The sequence below is a fragment of the Solanum tuberosum genome, unplaced genomic scaffold (genome assembly GCF_000226075.1).
Source record: "Solanum tuberosum cultivar DM 1-3 516 R44 unplaced genomic scaffold, SolTub_3.0 scf00171, whole genome shotgun sequence".
NCBI lineage: Eukaryota > Viridiplantae > Streptophyta > Magnoliopsida > Solanales > Solanaceae > Solanum > Solanum tuberosum.
The window spans coordinates 1,222,867-1,244,066 of NW_006239097.1; positions in this window are offsets into that span (position 1 = coordinate 1,222,867).

Genomic DNA, 21,200 nt, shown 5'->3' on the forward strand with positions numbered 1-21,200 from the left:
TCTGTCTCTAGCCTTAGAGAACAAGATCGAAGATGTGGTAGTCATGGCATCCCGGTCGTCAAATCTGCAGAAGCTTCAAAGAAAAAGAAATGGAAGAATGGAAAAGAAAGAGAAAAGGAGAAGATGAAAATATATATAAAAAAAAGTAAAATATAAAAGAATAATTAATTTTTTTTATATAAAAAAGGGGTAATATTACGTGGCAGCGCGTGTTGATTACTACCTAATACGAATCTGGGCGTGAGTTTGTAGGGGGCTAGATATTTCACTTTTAAAAGGTTCAGGGGGGTGATAGGACTCCCGTGAAGAATAAGTGTGTAGTTGAGAATTCGGTAATAGCTTGGGGGTGCTTTTGGCCATTTTCTCTATAATATATATTATCGTGATTATCATGTTCTGAATTATCAAAATTTCAATAGTAAATATTTGAAAAAACAAGCGTGACACTCCTAGCATATACTGAAAATCTTGAAGAATCATAATAAATATTTGAAAAAATTATGTGACCCTCCAAGTATTTACTGAAAATCTTAAGAATCAACATAAGTTATTGTTAAAGAAAATTCTGGCCAATATTCAAATGATAAATCATTACTTTAAAATCCTGACAAATTACCATAAGCTCTCTTAACAATCATTGGAACCATGTTTTTATTTTTTAGCATGGAGACCATGTTTTAAAGATTTTTTCTTTATGAAGCTAACTTTAAACTATCGCATCAAAAATCTTATTTATGCAAATCATTTTTAATTTTGTATGTCATGTATATGTCTGAATTTCACGCCAGATATGAAGCTATTATATGTCTAAGCTTGGCGAGGTCACAAATCTAGTAAAAATTGTATGAAAGTTGACCTTGACAAGTAATTATATATTTGATGCATAATTACTATATGTCTAAAGTATAGTCTTGCCAGGACTACAACCTTAGTCAGTAATGTTTGAAAGTTAACCTTGACACGATCATAACTTTAGTAAAAATGTCTTCTAAATAAAAAATTTAAAAGCATAACTAGTAATTCCTTAACTTTCCTCCAAATATCATTTATCTTTTCTTTATTCGACAACAATGAATTCAACTACTTCTTACTTTTCCCATAGTTTTTGTGATAGTTAAATGAGCATTATATTGAATCATTTGAAATCTAAGTAAGAGAATAATTGAAAACTTTCCCAATCAGATAGAAGAGGAATAACCTAACTAATTAGGAAGAATCGACTCGTTATATCTTAGAAGCTACTCCACTAGTACTTCAATTGGAAATAGAGAGTCAGAGAGGAAGAAAATGGGGGAGGAAGAAATATGTGAAGGTTGGAGACTTACTGAGATTTATGATCCCACCACAAGACGAGGCACCTCTGTTAAAACCACTTCAGGTAACCACTGATCCACCGGATGATGTCTCTATAAGGATAAAAGGAAAATTAGAAAATGAAGGAAACAAAAAAAAAAGAATAAACTGAAAACCTACCTCTGCTAGCTAAGAAGAAGAAATGGCGAACAAGAGGAAGGTGTTGTGACCTAAAGCGAGTGGAAGAGGAAGGTTGGATTCCACAAGGCTCCTTGCGGCGACACAGAGAGAAAGATAGGGAGCTCAAATTAGACACCGTACCTTTTAGGAAACATGTTATAGAAGTTGATAGCCTCTCTTAGTGGGCTGGGCTTTTCGTTTTAGCGTTGTTTTTGGGCTAAACCAATTTTGGCTTGGTCTTTTACTTATTTGTACAGACTTAATTAATTCGAAATAAAGGAGATCGATCTCAGATATTTTGTTTTTAAAAAAATCTTAAAAGTTTTATGTGTTTAAAGTTGGATCTTGTGTAAGTTTATCTAAAACTTCAATCTATGATTTCTAATTTAGCTTGGACCTATGATTCTTCTTGTATCCTAAATCATCTTCAATACATCTCATATAGTTATTATCATGTCAAAATGATATAGTACCAGTCTATAGTATCTTCATGGCATATGAGATTTTTTTAATAATATGTGTGGCTCTCAAAATTCATGATATGCAACTCTTTAAGAGTAAGCACAACTATATGCCCCAAAACATTAAAGATAATTGAATCTGGTCAATGTTGCAGACGAGACAACGAAACAACTTCATTTTGGGAAACCTTGACCCAAGTGTAGTTATTGTCATAACTCATAAGCTTGGACACAGTCGTGACATATGTTATATTTTGCATGGTCGCCACCCAGTTATGATCCTATTGATCTAAAGGAGTATAATGAGTTCCTTCGAAATCAAGCAAGTAAGCAGACATCTCCACAAGTAACGATTGCTCAGCATGATCGACCATCCATTAATGCTCATATACTAAGACAAGATATGATGAGTTCCTTCAGTATTGAGAAAGTAAGCAGACTTCTCTACAAATATCTTTTGTTGTTTAGCCTGAGCCCTAATGATTTTGCTGTTGTTAATTTTGTTGCTTGTGTTTCACTGTCTAGTACTCTTGGATTATGGGTCATGGACTAAGGTTCTTCTCATCATATTTTTGGTAACAAAGCATTTTTTTTCTGATATTGTTTATTCACAATATCTTTGTGCTATTATTTTAGCCACTTGGATTCAAACAAAACCCAAAGGGATCGGACAAGCTAAACTCCAATCTTCTTTCACTCAAGACTTTGTTCTTTTTGTCTATTTTGCCCTTTTAATCTTGCATTTGTTAGTCGTTTGACGTGTGCTCTACATTGTGGCATAACATTTTTTGATAACTTTTTTATCATGCAAGATTGCAGTACGAGACAGAAGCTTGAATCACAAGGCCTTTACAATCTTACCTCTTCAAATTCCTTCACAACATGCATGCTCTATTATAGATCCTCCCGACCTAATTCCCAGACATTTGGGACATTCGAGTCTATCTAATGTGTAGAAAAAATGGTGCCTAATTTGTTTAGTTTATCCAAATTAGATTGTTAGTCGTGTCAACTTGCGAAACATACCCGTTCATATTTTTGCGTTAGTATTGAGGGTTGTTCAAAGTCTATTTTCTCGTTAGTTCATTTTGATATTTGGGGTCCTAATGGATTCAAATCAACCTTAGGATTTTGTAATTTCGTTAGTTTCACTTATGATGATTCAAGATCCACTTGTGTTTTCTTAATAGATCGTTTCAAGTTATTATTTGTATTCAAACTTTTGCTGAAATACAAAATCAATTTGGTGTATCTTGAAACACCTCGGAAATCAAACTTAAAACTTTCAGCAGAAAAACCAGCAGAAGCAGGTGAACCGCGACAGGGTTCATGGACCGTGAAAGGAACCACGGTCCGTCGACCTATCTGTAGGTTCACACCCAACCAAAAAGAGGTGGACCACGGGAGCCTTCACGGTCCGTGGACCACCCCACGAGCCGTGGGAAGGCTCGTGTAAGCCATACAGAACCTCCCCAGCTTACGCATATGACCACGGAGCCCTCCATGGGTCATGGTCTTGATGATAGGCCGTGGGAGGGTCCGTGGACCTGAGCCAGCAGACCACCAGCCCAAGTGAAGAACCACATCGACCTTCACGTTTCGTGGTCCTTCACACGAGTCGTGGTAGGGCTCGTGGTTGAACCACCCAAAACCAGTAGCTACTGGCCAAGGACCACGACTCACTTGACGGTCCATGGTCCCTGTGACGGTCCCTCATAGGGCCCATGGTCGGCCCTCGTCAGATTTTAAGTGGGATCATTTTGGTCTTTTTCCCTATGTGTTGGACACTTAAACTACATTGTTTAACCCCTAAATTACGTAGTTTTGGTCAGTTTGAGCCTAATAACTTAATCAGAACTTACCCTAATCAATCATTCACCAAAAACTAGAGCAAAAAGAAGAGAATTCAGGCGTTAGCATCCTCAAGAGCAGCAGCAAGGTTTTCTTCAGTTCCAGCCTTGAAATTGAAAGATTTCTCCATGAAATTAGTCACCATGTATGTGGGATTTCACTAGTGGGTTCCTTTCACCCATTAGCTCCCTAAAATTCAATCATATTCTAGATTTCCTTCATATTATCTAGACCTAGGATTTCTAGAATTTCAGATAATTATTATGATTTAGTTGTTGTAACATTCTTAATCAGATTATCGTATCTTAGTATCGTTTTTGCGTAGATTCTTGCATGAAACTCAGAACCCTAGTTGTGTAGTTCTTTTAGTTCATGAATTACACTAGCTAGGATAGATAAACAAATATATATGCCTCAGTTTTCAGATGTTTCATTATCAGTACTTAATGTTGTATTTTCAGTTAGCATGTCATAATATTGAGCTATCCAGTTCACTTCAGTTATGTTACAATTTACATATTCTAGTTGGGAATAGGCTTATCACCGAGTTGGACTAGGGTCAGTCACCCTCATAGTCCCATGACTACGTGCCCCCGTAGGTTAAGTCCCCTATGTGGGCATCATTTTAGTGATCACGCCAGTCATGCCTTTATACCTCTGGAAAGGTATATTGGGTCTTCTCGATGGGGTGTATAGATCTAACTCCACGTTTAGCTCACGTGGTTTTATGTCGGTTATTAGTAGCTCCCACAGTCAGATTCTATTGCATTACCAGGTTATCAGTTACTGGTCAATATGCAGTTTCAGCATGTTATAAATTTGGTCAATACATTTAGTTTAGTTCATATTCAGTATGTTCAATATATTTATCATGCTCATCTCATATCATTGCTCATTATTCTTTGTTTAGATATGTATATTGTTCAGCTTTATTCTATCATGCATGGCTCAATACATTTTAAGTACTGACCCATACTCTGCAATACATCTTCTCGTGATGTAGGTTCAGGTCATCAGCATTCAGATCACCCATAGATAGGTTCCCGATCTCCAGTTCAGCAGTATCAGTGGTGAGTCCTCATTCTTCGAGAACAATAGACATTTTTTTTTTACTTTCAATCTTTCAGTTTCAGTTTTGCTAGAGTTAGCTGGGGACATCTCCCAGCATCTCTAGTCAGTTAGAGATATGTATTCAGACATAGTTAGATTCGGTTTTAGTTTGGAGTTTGATCTTTCAGTTGCCATTAAACTCACAGTTTATACATTCATATAGTATTAGGTATTCCCCATTTCAGTTTATATCATGATTTTAAGATTCCGCACAATATTTCTTACTTCAATTTATCTAGTATGCTTATGATATGCCAGCTCAGGGTTAGCTTAGGTTCACTCGTGATCCTAAGTCCCGTGTTTATGCCTCGGGGTAGCCTCGGGGAGTGACATTTCTATTCATACTTTTTGCAATGACAATGCCTTAGAATACTTATCCTCTTAATTTCAGGAATTTATGACTCACCCAAGGAATTCTTGTATGTATACTCCTCAGCAAAACGGTGTAGCCGAAAAAAAGAATAGGCATTTTATTAAGACTACTCGCACTCTTCTCCTTAATTCCGATGTTCTACTGTGATTTAGGGCAATAAATAGAATGATGAAATCTTCTATTTAGAAACATGTTTCACACGGCATACTATTTTCTCAGTCACATCTATCACTATTCGCCCTCATTTCCTTGGGAGTAGATACTTTGTTCATAACCTAGCTTAGCCCTAAGGAAAGATAAATCAAGCCTTCATTCTCGTAAATTCGTCTTTCTTGGTTACTCTCCAGCTCAAAAGGGGTATTGTTTTTATTTACCTTATCTTCGTCGATACCTTATGTAGGACGATGCCACATTCTTTAAATCTCAACCTTACTATACATCTTCTTATCATCCTGATGTCTCTGAGGTCTTACTCATACCTCTCAAGTCTTACATGTACCGACGTTTGAGAAACCTACTATTACTTCTACTTCTCCACTTGTAGTTCCATCACCTTGACTTATCATCAGTTTCCCCGTCTACCACTAGTCTTAGATGAATTATGTCATGCGTCAAACAATGTTGTTACTACGGACTTGCTTCCTCCTAGCCAACCGATTGCATTTCATAAAGGTATACAATCCACTCGAAATACTAACCCATATTATACTTACTTGAGTTATCATAATTTATCATCACCCCACTATGCCTTTGTATCATTTGTCCTTTATTTTCATCCCTAAGACTATGGGTGAAATACTTTCTCATTCTGGATGGAGGTAGACTATGATTGATGTGATGTCTGCTTTACATACGAGTGGTACTTGAGAGATAGTCTCACTTCCCGTAGGTAAATCTTCTATTGGTTGTCATTGGATTAATACAGTCAAAATTGGTCTAGATAGTTAGGTTGATAAGGCTCACCTTGTTGCCAACGGGTATACTCGGTATTTGGGCTTAAATTCTAGTGACACTTTCTCTCTTGAGACTATGATAACATATGTTCTTTTTCTATCTATGAATGTCATTCATCATTTGTCTCTTCATTATTTGGACATTAAAAATGTTTTTTCTGCATGGTGATCTTGAGGAATATATCTATATGGAGCAACCATCTGATTTTATTATTTTGAGGAGTCTAGAAGCCTTATATGTCCATTGCACATGTCAATCTATGGTCTGAAACAATCTTCTCGAGCATGGTTTGGGAAGTTCAAAATCGTAATTTATGAGTTATGGCATAACTTGTAGTGAAGCTGATCACTCTGTATTTTATCGGCATTTTCACCAAATCTATGATCAAGATGGTTATTTACCTTGATATTATCGTTACCGCCAACAATAATCAAGATGGTATCACTAATTTGAAGAAACATCTCTTTCAACATTTTCAAACTAAAGACCTTGATAGATTAAAGTATTTTCTATGTTTTGAGTTTGCTTAGTCCAGATCAAGTATTGTTATTTCGCAACGCAAGTATGCTTTAGACATTCTTGAGAGACTGGAATGATTAGTGTAGACCCATTGACACTCTTATGGATCTGAATGCTAAATTCCTTTCGAGACGGCTGGTTAGGAAGTTGAACTTTCTCAAAGTGACTAGACCTGGAAACTCTTTTCCAATGAATGTTGTAAATAAGTTTATGACTTCCCCCTGTAATAGTCGTTGGGATGCAATTTTTTGTATTGTGTGATATATAAATTCAGCTCCCGGTAAAAGATTACTTTTTGAGGATCAAGACCATGTCCATATCACTAGATATACAAATGGTGATTGGTTAGATATTGTATTTTAGTAGAAGATAATTTGGTATCATGGAAGAGTAAGCAACTGAGTGTGGTTGCTCGATTTAGTGCAGAAGCAAAATAGCGAGCAATGGCTATAGGAACTTGTGAGATAGCTTGGTCAAACAGTTGTTGAGAGAAGTAAAACTTGTAGAAATCAATTCGATTGAAATTGTGTATGATAATCAAGTGATCCTTCATATTGCATCAAATCCAATGTTTCATGAGAGGACTAAGCACGGTGAGATTGATTATCACTTTGTGAAAGAAAAGATATTCTCATGAAATATTGTTACAAAATTTGTGAAGTTGAGTAATCAACTAGCACATATCTTCACCAAGTCTCTCACCAGTCCTCGCATCAATTATATTTGTCACAAGCTTGGTACATAAGACTTGTATACACCCGCTTGAGAGGGAGTGTTAGAATAGGAATAGAAACATGAATAGTAGAGAATTCTACTTGGAACATGAATATCATATAGCATCATACTTGAAAAAGGATTATATAATATCTAGAAATAGGGTCTCAATGTAATAATGTAGATACACAACTCAATAATACTCTTCTCTTATATTTCTTCCAATTTGAATATGACTTGTGCTGCTTAATATCTCCTTATTAGCATGTTATAAATATGTGCTTTAAACTTGTTCTTTAAGAGATTGTATTTTCCCCATGTTTGCATTCTACATTTATGTTTTATTTATGTAAGTTTTTAGAATATTATGCTCTAAACTGAACATTTTTTATCCGGCCCATTCATTTGCGGATACTATTAGGGTGTTTAGTTTTTTTAACCCCTTGATGGAAAACTTGCCTCCGCCACTAAAACCAGCCAAATAGGAGAGCACATCAACAAATACCAAAACCAAAGTATATAGAATTTTGAAAAAAAAAAAAAAAAAAAAAGGAACCAAGAACTTACCGAGGTATCATGAATGGAGACGGTAGAGACAAGTGACGCCATCTCGTCAATGAACACACCACAAGAAAGGACCATCTTTCAGGCTTCAGCAACAACCAGTACACCAGCAGGCAACATCCAGCACGCAGTAGCAACAGAGCATTGTAGTCTTGCAGACTTGAAGTGCAAGAGGAAGTCGACTGCTAAGAGATTGAGGAGGAGAAAAAAATATACAGCTAGAAAAACCCTAGAAGAAACAGATTTTTTTTCTTTTTTAACTTTATAATTAAGGTTTTAAATAATAAATCCTAGTATGCTAGGCCTTAGGGATATGCTTAGCGCATTCGATATTAGATATATACACATAAACAAAAAAAATTATCTTATATTATACAATGTAATTTTTCAACGAAGTGGGTTCGGATGAACCCATAAACTCCATGTATATCCGCCCCTGAGGTGGATCAAATTCAAAATAAAACGGAGAAAGGTGAATTTATAAATTCTTCAAAACTCAAGCAAAATATTAAATGTCAAGATCCAAAAATTACACATCACGATTGGATTATGATATAAATATGATTACAAGGTAATCATTGAATTTAACAGTGAATGGATAAAGAACAATAATATCTACAATTGTGATAAGAATCGGGTTACTAGAATAAACAAAAAAATAATGCGGAAGTTCAAATACAAAGATTAAAGGAAAAAATTGAAAGATATGTGAAATTCAAGAATAAAATCCCCAAATTTTAAGATAAAGTTCTAAGAACCCTAATTGATCTTAGTATTCAAAATTAGCAGATAAAAATTAATTATGATACTAATAGAGTCAATGCAAGAATTTAGATCAAAAGTGATCTAGACAATTATTTTTAAGCGGCTTTTTGGGTCTTTTCGTAATTGTTGTAATCAAATACTATGTCATTTTGCCTTCTACCCTAAGCCCTATATAAAGCTTTTAAGCCCCAAATTACCATTTTCTATTCATTCTCTTAAATTCTCTCAAATTCACTCCCCAAATTCTCTCAAAACTAAGGAAGAAGAAGATCTAGGGTTCATCAAAGTCTCCTATCCTCCATTTTTTGAGCTTTTTGTATAAGGTATGTGTGTATTTACCCATGGAATCCATTCTTCCATGGGTCCCCAAAGTTTACAATTTCTAAAACTCTAATTCAATTGTTTAAGTTAGGGTTTCTATCCAATCTTTATGGGTTTCATTCAATTGTGATTAATTGTTGTGAATTAAGTCTTCTAATGTATGATTCAATGTTAATACATGATATTTAGTTGAAATTGTGTTTATCCATTCCTAAATAATGATTTTCAACTATGAACGTATGATGAACTCATGAACCTATGAATTATGAATCTATGAAGATATACATGTTTTCATATAATTGTTGTAATGATTTGGGGTGCTTTGAAAGGAAAGTATCAATGCTATTGTGAAGGATTTCTCACTTACTATTATGATCATGATTGTGAAATGTGTTTCTCACATATGGGTTCACAAGGGTGGGTTTAATCATCTGTGTTGAATTGTGTTTAAAGAGCTATTCTATGATTTGATCTAAAATGTGGATTGGTATTGATCTTTGCCTTTCCTATGTTATATTGGTATTGACTTTTATCTATTTTTTTGGGACTTAGACTTAGCACCGAGAGGGCTTTGAGGTGGAGGCTCAAATAGGGTAGTCTCTAGGAGCAACCTCTAGTCCCAAACTACATGCCCCGTAGGATTGTCTTAAATTACCTTGCTAGTGGATCCACTTTAGCAAATAATGATATGTACGGATTCTACCTTGGAAAGTAGATTCCCCTTATTTCGGTATGAGGGATATACTGGATTCCATGATATAGCTAAGATCCCATAAAATGACTATGTTTTCTTCAAAAAAAATTCTTATGTCCTTTATTTCAAATGCATTGGCTATATCCTATTATTTCTATGTTTTACTTCCTTATGTTTAAAATGTCCAAATATTGATCATGTCTACATGTTTTAAACCATTATGCTATCATGTCCATGTTTATACATATTGCCCTATACTTAGTACATTCCATGTACTAATGCATACTTGTGCCTTCATTATCTCATGAATGTAGGGTCCGACACTCCTACCTCGCACACTCGTGGCTAGACATCTTTTGACTGCTTCAAGTGATTAGTGAGTCCTCATGTTCCGCGGACCGAGACACTTTATAGCTTTATGTCATTTCTCTTTTCTAACTTTGTATGTGATGCATGGGTGATATTCTTATCCTTTCCTTATGATGTATTAGTTTATTTATGGAGACTTATGTTAGACTTCCGCTTGTCAAAATCTTGATATATGAAATTTTATCTTTTAAAGTCCCTACTTCCATTATCGTGTATTCTAAGTGACTTCTGTAGGGCCTCTCGGGGTCCTATAGGACATGTTATGTCTAGTGTATTTGGGTCTTGACAAACTTGGTATTCAGACAATAAGGTTTATAAAGGTCCTAGGTTGTCTCAAATGCCACGTCAAGTAGAGTCTTGTTCATGAGTGTGAAGCGCACCACATTTATGAATAGGAAGCTCTAAGACATCTAGGAAATTTCACTTCTTTCATCATTCTAAAGTCGTGTGATAGAGTGCAACTCTATATGTCTCTCTCCTAATCCTTATCTGATCTTTTTTTAGGATAAGGTCCCGTAACATCTCAAATTTGAAAATATGGAAAATTACATGTTTCCTGGATCCGGTGCCAGTACCAACGGAGCCAGCAAAGGCCCATGGTCTGAAACAAGGTCCATAGGTAGGCTCTTGGTTGGCAAGTCCATGTTTTCTAAAAATGTCAAAGTTGCAGTACTTTCATACGACTCATCAGGATGGTTCGTTATTCAATGCATGAGTGTTAGATAGGTCTCGTAGATGAGTCCCAGACTTATAGAAATTTTAGGATCAAAAGTTGGGACCCATGGCTGAGGTGTACGGAGTGTAGGTGGACCCACAGACCGTACATGGGGTCTTGTCATTTGGGGTCCAAAGTCGGTGGTCTCCGAACCCACCAATGCTTGACCATGACGGTCCATGGTAGGACCTACCAAACCATAGGTCAGGCTATTGGTGAGGGTCGGGAGTTATTTTAAAAGGACTTTTGAGTCTTTTCCTAATTATTCTAACTCAATACCAGTTGTTTTACCTTCTATTATATACCCTATATAAACGTTTGTACCCCCCAAATTTCCCCAATTGAACTCATTCTTCCAAATTCCCAAAGTTGATCAAAGTTCTTTCCCAAATATTTATCTCTCTAAAAGCTTGAAGACGAAGGCTAGGGTTTCAAGGTCAAGCCTCCAAATTCACCTTTGATTGTAAGCTCTTGGAATCAAGGTATGCTAGTATTCACTTATGGATTCCTTTCCTCCATAAGGTCCCTATATTCTCCAATTTTTCAAGGTAGAATCTCCAATGGAAGATATGATTTTTAGTCAATCTCATGGGTTCTTTTCAATTATGATATCACTGATTGTTTTATGTCTTTTTATGCATGGATTGAGATAATTGCATGTTTTGAATTAAATTCATATCAACCTGTGCATGATCCTTGTTTTCTAGAATTGATCGTATGATGAAGCTTTTGAATCATGAAAGATGAGCTTATGAGGTTATGCATGTTCTTATGAAATTGATAAAAACAATTTAAGATTTGTGCATGAGAGTGAATCATCAATGTTGTTGTTGTTGTGAAAGGATTTGTCACATAAAGTATTCATAAGGTTGAAAGATTTTATCACCTAAGATGAATAAAGATTTAAGGTACTATTCTAATGAAACTTAGTTTGGATTGACTACTTGACATGCCCTTCCATGGGTAATGAGGCAAGTGGCGAATACCCATGACCTCTGATGATAAGACAAGCGGTGATTACCCATGTCTCATAAATGTTAAGATAAGTTAAGACTAATGAATATTGCGTGGGATTTATGCTTAGCACCGAGTGGAAAAGTTTCAATTACCCTTGTGTGCCACCATAGATTTGTCTAGATAGACATTAGCTAATGAATCCACGTAAACTGTAAGCTCGTGGTTCTTATTTTGGCAAGTAAGAAGACTTTTTTCCGGTGTGAGGTAGACACCGGATTCCATGTTATAGCTCATATGGCCTCTATGTCGGTTAAAGGCAAATGTCCCACAATAATGAACTAAGGTTACTTCAAGAAGTATCTCACGATTGTTTTAAAGATGTTAGCTTGCATTGACCATGTCTTATGACTTATGTTTCCTAACCTTTTATCTTATGTTTTAACTTGGTCATTGTTTGTCATGAAAAGTCCTTTTAGGATGACTTCATATCTTTTATGCATTGATATCATACTTTGTACATTCTATATACTAACACATATTCTTGCCTACATTCTTTCACTAATGTAGGGTCCGACACTCCTGATTCGCATCTTCGTGGTTAGGGATCACTTTAGTAGATTGAAGATTGGGAGTCCTCATGTTTCAAGGACTGAGACTTTATTTCTTATTCTCTTAACTTTTCTATATTGTATGTGATGCACGGGTTACGTCCCCATCACTATTGATGTACTAGATGGATTTGAGACTATGTTAGACTTCCGCTATATGTTATCAACTCTTATGATTTGAAAGTGTTTGTTAAAATATCTTGATTTTCTATTATCTTGTATGATGTATATTAAGTGGCTTCTGTAGGACCTCTTGGGGTCCTATAGGCCATGTTACACCTAGGGTATACCTTGGGTCGTAATAAACTTGGTATTCAGAGCACAAGGTTTAGAAAGGTCTTTGGAAGTCTCATAAGCTATGTCGAATAGAGTCTTGTTTATGAGTGTGAAGTGTGCCACATTTATGATGGAGAGCCTATAAGTTGCTTAGGAAACTCCACTTCTTTCTTTACTCTAAAGTCGTGCGATAGAGTTTAACACTATAATGTATTTCTCTTCTAATCCTTATCAGATGCTTTACAGGATATGGGCACTATAAGGGCATATACTAAAAGGAATGCGGGAGAGAATATGGAACAAGAAGCTCTTCCTCAAGCTCCGGTCGACCCTTTGGCCGAACAAGTGACTAATGGTGAGTTACGGGCTGCTTTTAAAGTGTTGGCTTAATCCATGACGACTCAAGATAATAGGGAGGTTGTGGTCCCCGTGAAACCAAATGTGGGTACGGCGGCAACAAGAGTGAGAGACTTCACTTGAATGAATCTTCTAGAGTTTCATGGTTCTAAGGATGGGGAAGATCCTCAAGAGTTCATTCATGAAGTGTATAAGGTGTTGATCATCATGGGAGTGACGCCGATGGAAAAGGTGGAATTGGCTTCTTATCAACTTAAGGGTGTTGCTCAAATATGGTTCAACCAATAGAAAGAAGAGAGGGCGGAAAATGCGGGTCATCTTGATTGGAAAAGTTTAAAGTTATTTTCCTTGATAGGTTCTTTCCCCTTGAGATAAGGGAGACAAAGGTTCTTGAATTCATTATCCTTCGTCAACAAAATATGATGTGAAGGAATATTCTTTGAAGTTCATGCAATTGTCTCAATATGCTCCTACTATGGTTGTCGATCCTAGGGCAAGAATGAGTAAGCTTGTTTCAGGTGTGTCTGAAATGGTGGTTAAAGAATGTCATACCGCTATGCTTATCAACGATATGGATATTTCTCGTATCATGGTTCATGCTCAACAAATTCAAGAGTATAAACTTAAGAAAGTTCTAGGGAGGATAAGAGGGCCAAGACCGGTGATGCTGACTTTTCATATTCAAGGTCTGAGAGGTAGGGTCTTTCTGAGTTTTGACAAAGGTTTTTCGGTCAAGGATCCTCCAACTCTCCTCCTAAGTTAAAAAAGGATTGGGTATTTAACCCTAAGCCTCAAGGAGGTAATTGTAGTGGATCGTTATTGTCTACTAGTGCTAAATGTGGAAGGAAGCATGAGGGAAAATGTCTAACCGGTTCTAATGCATATTTTGGTTGTGTCAAGACGAATCATAAGATAAGAGATTGTCACTCAGTTACTAAGAATGAAGGACATAATCGTCAACAGACTCCTCCTTACCCTCCATCAGGTTCTAGTGGGAATCAGAAGTAAAACCGATTATATGCACTTCAGACTCGACATGAGCAAGAGGGTTCCCCCGATGTGGTTACCGATATGTTGAAAGTGTTCCAACTTTATTTTTATGCTTTACTTGACCCAGTGCTACTTTGTCTTTTGTGACACCATTGAATTGGATAATTTATTATGCCTTCCAAAGGATAATAAGACGAATATGATTAATGATATTCTATGGGATTAATGCTTAGCACCGAGTGGACTAGAAGTGATTACCCATGTTCCATAACTATGTGCCACAATAGGTTTGTCTTACATAGACATTAGGTATTGGATCCATTTTAGCTCAAGTTTATGGTTCTTACCTGGAAAGTAAGGACATCTTTTTTTAGTATGGGATAGACACTGAATTGCATGTTATAGCTAACATGGTGTATGTCGGTTAAACTGCCCACAATGATGAACTAAGGGTACTTTCGTAAGTATCTCACAATTATTTTTTATAAGATGTTTAGCTTGTATTGATCATGATTATGACTTATGTTTTCTAATATATTATTTTTGTGATTTAGCTTGGTCACTACATGTCATATAAAGTCCTTTTAGCATGATTTCATAACTCTTATGTACTATTATCATACTTGGTACTTTCGATATGTTAATGCATACTTGTGCTTATATTGTTTCACTAGCATAGGGTTCGACGCTCTTGTTACCCATACTCGTGGTTAGTTGACCCCTTTTGAGCTTTTGAAGATTGGTGAGTCCTCATGATTCGAGGTCTAAGATTCTTTTATTGCTTTCATGTCAGTTCCATTTCATTCTTTGTATGTGATGTATAGGTTACGTCTCAATCACTTTTCTTATGATGTAATAAATGGCTTTGAAACTTATGTAAATCTTTCGCATTTGTCAAATTTTTGTATGAAATGATATTTTTTAAACTCTTTACTTCTATTTTATTGTATGACTTATGCTAAGTGGCTTGTATAGAGTCTCTCGAGGTTCTATACGCCATGTTACGCCTGGGGTCTACTTTGGGTCGTGACACTAATCTTTTATACAAGTAAGTGGTGTATTCGGCCTGTGCTATAAAGGAGACCACACTCAGTTTTATCGTTCAAATGATAGAGATCATCTAGCTTACAAATTACACGATAAAACAAATATGAACCTCTATAAAATCCACGTATACCCTCAGAGTGCTCATATTATTTTATCAAGGTATAAATAGTTGTGTCGTCACCCTAACTCAAGGATGCTACCAAATGTGCCATTCCACGCATCAATAATAAGGGACTATGTATCATGACTAAAAGACACTCATGATATCGCACCAAAGAAATTAATTTCTTGCTCCATGTCATATCCACATTTTACATAAGAATGTGGAAAAATTCAATAGGCTATTCTATAACAATAAATATTCCATCAAATGTGTAGCAAACTGACCGAATAGTTCCAAGGTTACCATTCCAAGTAGTGACTGACTTGGACAAGTTCCAAATATCTCATATTCTACATGTTTTATTCAGGTTCCCAGTTGCAAATGTTAGGCCATCAAGATGACACGCTAATGCAAATGAGTAGTTCACATGTGTAACATCTCACAAATTGAAAGAACTAGAAAGAGCTAATATTAGAAAGAGTGATTTTTTTGGAAATAATAAAAATCTGGAAAATTGGTTAAGTTAAGTTTGAGTTTTTGGTCAACTTCAAATGACCATACCTTCTAGCTCAGGATGAGTTAGGTGTGTTTCCAGATATCGTAGAAAATATCTTGGAATGATCTTTCCAACAGTGTCGAGTTTGTACGATTCCGGGTTCGTATGTGTGAGTTATGCCCATTGGAAGTTGGGTTGTTCAAATAAGGAAAGTCCAATCCGGATTTTAGAAGGGAATTATGGTCTTTTTTCTTACCCAATTAAGTTAATTCCTTTTTAGCAATTAAATTGGGGTCTATACTGAATTGATTCAGTTTAGACAATTGGAAATTTATGCTAGGGTTGTTGGAGAAAGAACACAAGAGGAGAAAAGAGGAGAAAGAGCAAAGTTCGTCGTTCTTGAAGGTTTAGCTTGTGGATTTTGACAAGGGTTGATCCCTAAAGAGTTATGTGAGTCTTTCATAACGTTGGGTTCGTTCACGCTCGCACCAATCACGTTTATTTCAGTGAAGTTCGTTCTAGAAAGTTGAAAGTTGATGAATCTTGAATGGTGTTCTTGAATTTGTTTTTCGTTCTTGAATCGGGATTAATTGAGAAGTTTCCGAGATCTTTACGTTGAGTTTTAGAGTTGTTTTGAGTTAGGTTCATGGGTACATATGCTGGGTATCTGAATCTAAAGAAAAATTGAGAAGAATAATTGAGTTTAGATGAATTGGGACTAGATAACGAAAGAAGGAAAAAGTCGGGCAAATCTGGAGCCCTTGTACGCGTCGTGGACTTGTCCCAAAATTTCGCAAAAAGTCTCTTCGCATCACGGAACGGTCACGAACCGTTCTGCCTCAAAAATTAATTTTGCAACCAAAACTTAAATACACCTTCGCGTCGTGGACTAGTTTCCCGGTAGTGATTTCTTGATCATTTCTTATGTTTAGCTATCTAAAATCATTCCTAAACATCATGAGATATTTCCTATCACAAATCACAATCCTTGAATCCATAATTCAATTCAAGGAAAGTTAAGAGTCAGGTCAAGAGAAGTTAAGAGTCAAGTCAAGAGAAGTTAAGAGTCAAGTCAAGAGAAGTTAAGAGTCAAGTCAAGAGAAGTTAAGAGTCAAGTCAAGAGAAGTTAAGAGTACAAACGTTTTAACTTTGTTTTAAGACTTAAGTTTTGAGTTAAGCAAAGAGTAAAGAGTGATGAGTAAAGAGTTGAGTTCATTTCTTCAAAAGAGTATATCTGGACTATGTATTCCCAAAGAGTAAATGTTTTCACATTTAAAGAAGAAAGGAAACCATGATTTCCAAAAGAGATTTTGAGCTAGTTTTTAGTAAAGAGTAAGAGTAAAGTTCATTTTTCAAAGATATTACGGGAACTGAGTATTCCCAAGATTTAAAATGTTTTCACATTTGAGCAAGTAAGGAAACTGAGATTTCCAAGAGAGCTTTTAAGCTAAGTTTTTTGAGTAATTATCTCAAACCAAAGAAAGAGTTTTGTTTTTACAAACATATGAGCTAAGTATATTTTGGAAGTAGTATTGAGCACCGAAAACGGGATGAGTTTGAGTTCAGATAACTCAGGTCTTTATAAACCATGTAGCCATCATGGGTAGTAAAGGATCATACTTTTTAGATGACTCATTAAGATGCTTTTAGCATAGACTAGTGAATCAACTTAGTTAAGGTGTTCTATTTGACGGCAAAGTATAGGACAGTTCTGGCAGCGTGAGCAAGACGATGTATCACCACTTAGGCTCATAGTGGTGGTTCTCGGTTAGAGAAACTCCCACATAAACTATATTACTTTCGTATATGAGTAAAGTTGAGTTTGTTATTGCATTTTCTTTAACGAACTAAGTTGTTTTCTATTGTTTTAAAGGTTTTCTATATGTTGCATGTGTTTTACTACTTTATATTGAGTTAAGTTGTCTTTGAGTCAAGTAAAGCCAAAGTAAGTGTTCCTTTCAGATTCTTTTCAAGCCTATGTTATATTTAGCATTCCATCTCGCATACTCGTACATTCAATGTACTAATGCCAGTTGGTCTGCATCGCCTTATGATGCAGATACAGGTAACCAGGATCAGCATGAAACACATCATTGATTCTAGTTGAGCTCCAGAGTTTGTTGGTTAGCCTTCTTGCTTGCAGAGGATCCCTTTTTATTGTTTTTTAATATTTAGTTCATTAGGATGTCGTGGTTCTTGTCCCGACATCCATCTCAGTTATTAGAGGCTTCATAGATAGTCAATCAGTTAGTTCATTTGTCTTTATCTTGTTATTGACTTATGTTCAGTTTTGAGTTGCCACTTTGGCTAAGTTAAATGTTTATTTCTAAAATATTATGAGTTTAGTTTGAGACAGTTGAGTTATCTTGCATCTGAGTTCTTTTCTTAATGCTTAACGTCTTCCACTAAGTAAGTAAGCCAGGCCAAGGGTTCGCTTGGGGCCAACAATGGTTCTCGAGTGCCAGTCCCGCCCAGGGTGTAGGCTCGGGGTGTGACAAACTTGGTATCAGAGCATAGAGTTCAAGAGTCCTAGGGAGTCTATGAAGTCGTGTCTGTAGAGTCCTAGTTATCGGTGTGAAGTGCGCCACATCTATAATTTGGAGGCTGCAACATTTTAGGAAATTCCTCACTTCTTTCATACTCATTTCGTGCGTTAGAGTTTATCGCTATACAGTTTCTTTCTAACTCGTGCTTACGCATAACCGATTTTGAGCTGGCCTATGGTCGAGAGTGCCTTCATGAGGCATTTCTTTCCTCGTGAGCTAAAAGAAGCAAAGAGATAGTTGCTGACATGAGGAGCAGGATGAGTATAATCGTAGTTGGGTTGACTCGTCTGTCAAGTAAGGAAAGTAAGGCAGCCATGCTAATAAGTTACATATTTATAGCAAAGCTGATGATCCATGTGTAACAAGTTGAGAAGGACCAGTTGAAAGATAGAGAAGAGTTTGAGAATAAGAGGGCTAAGACATCAGGGAATGAATCCGGGCAGCAAAAGAGTAATGTGAACCGGTTTTCTTTCCAACATAAGCAGATAGGACCTACTCCATCATCTGCTAGTGCACCTACACCAAGGAACAAATATGAGTACAGTAGTCAGAATTCTCAGAACTTCAGAGCTAGATCTGCGCATTCGCAAGGTAGTAAGGAACAAGGGGGTACTAATACTCCTGCATGTGTTAAGTGTGGTACGAGCCACTCAGAGGTGTGTCGGAATGGCTCTACTAGTTGCTACTAGTTGCTTCAAGTGTGGCCAGAACGGTCATTTTATGAGAGAGTGTCCTACGAGCAGATAAAGTAATGATAATGGGGATAATAAAGCCTAGTCTTCTTCAAATGCTCCACCAGATATAGCTGCATCTAGATGAGCTACTTCAAGGGCGGGTGGAGAAGGAAACCGTTTTTATGCTATCGCTAGTCACCGAGAGCAAGAGGATTCGCCAGATATTGTCACTGGTATGATCCAAGTCTTCAATTTTGATGTTCTTCCTGAGCAACTTCTTGAGCCCTTCAGTATTTCTACACCTGATGGTGAGTCTATTCTAGTAGAAAAAGTATATCATGATTGTTCCATTTCCGTCAATCACAAGAGTACCATGGCTGATTTAGTTGAGTTAGACATGGTAGATTTTGATGTCATTCTAGGTATGGACTAGCTTCATGCCTGTTATGCATCAATAGATTGTAGAACTCGAGTAGCCAAGTTCCAATTTCTAGTGAACCAGTTATAGACAGTAGTAAGAGATTTTCCAGAAGTCTTTCCTGATGATCTTCCCAGAGTCCCTCATGAGAGAGAAATAGACTACGGATAGACATTCTTCCAGATACTCGTCCCATATCTATTCCGCCATATAGAATCGCCCCGGTAGAGTTGAAAGAGCTTAAAGAACAATTAAAAGACCTCCTTGATAAGGGATTTATTTGATCAAGTGTCTCACCTTGGGGTGATCCGGTCTTATTTGTGAGAAAGAAAGATGGTTCCCTTAGGATGTGTATAGATTACCGCCAATTGAACAAGGTTACCATCAAGAATAAGCATCCTCTTCCGAGAATTGATGATCTTTTCGATCAACTTCAGGGTGCTACTTGTTTCTCTAAGATAGACCTCAGATCAGGCTACCATCAGTTAAGAGTGAGGGAATGTGATATTCCAAAGACAACATTCAGGACCCGTTATGGTCATTATGAGTTTTTGATCATGTCCTTTGGTTTGACCAATGTGCCTGCAGTATTCATGGACCTTATGAATAGAGTTTTCAAACCTTATTTAGATATGTTTGTTATCGTCTTCATTAATGACATTCTAATCTATTCGAGGGATGAGAAAGATCATGCTAGCCATCTCAGAATAGTTTTTTAGACTTTGAGAGATAGAGAGTTGTATGCTAAGTTCTCTACTTCTCTAAATGTGAGTTTTGGCTTGAGTCTGTGGCATTCTTGGGCAACATGGTTTCCAATGATGGAATTAAAGTTGATGCTCAGAAGATAGAGGCAGTGCAGAATTGGCCTAGACCCACATCTCCAACTGATATTAGGAGTTTCTTGGGGTTGGCTGGATATTATATAAGGTTTGTCAAGGGTTTTTCATCTATTTCATCTTCTTTGAACAAGTTGACCCAGAAAATAGTGAAGTTTCAATGGTCTGAAGCTTATGAGAAAAGCTTTTAGGAATTGAAAAAGAGGTTGACTACTGCCCAGTGTTAACTTTACCAGAGGGTACTCAAGGTTTTGTGGTGTATTGTGATGCATCTAGAGTTGGTTTGGGTTATGTGTTAATGCAGAATGGCAAAGTTATAGCTTATGCCTCCAGACAGTTGAAAGTTCATGAGAAGAATTACCCAACCCATGACTTTAGAATTGGCTGGTGTAGTATTTGATTTGAAAATATGGCGCCATTATCTTTATGGTGTTCATGTGGATGTGTTCACCAATCACAAGAGTCTTCAGTATGTGTTTAGTTAGAAAGAGCTTAATCTCATACAGATGAGGTGGTTAGAATTACTCAAATATTATGACATGAGTATTCTTTATCACCCAGGTAAGGCTAATGTGGTTGTTGATGCCTTGAGCAAGTTGTCTATGGGTAGTACCGCCCATTTGAGGAAGGTAAGAAAGAGTTAGCAAAAGAGGTGCATAGACTTGCAAGGCTAGGAGTTCAAATAATGGATTCCATAGAAGGAGGAGTAGTGGTGATGAATGGTTCTGAATCATCATTAGTGTCATAAGTAAAAGGTAAGCAAGACCAAGATCCTTTATTGCTTGAATTAAAAGCAAGTGTTCATAAGCAAAAAGTGATAGCTTTTGAACAAGGGGGAGATAGTGTTTGAAGTATCAAGATGGATTGTGTGATTGATTTCAAGGATAATTGGGATGATCACCTACCTCTCATTGAGTTACTTACAATAATAGTTACCATTCCAGCATCCAGATGGCTCCTTACGAAGATCTCTATGAGAGAAGATGCAGATCTCTTATTGGATGGTTTG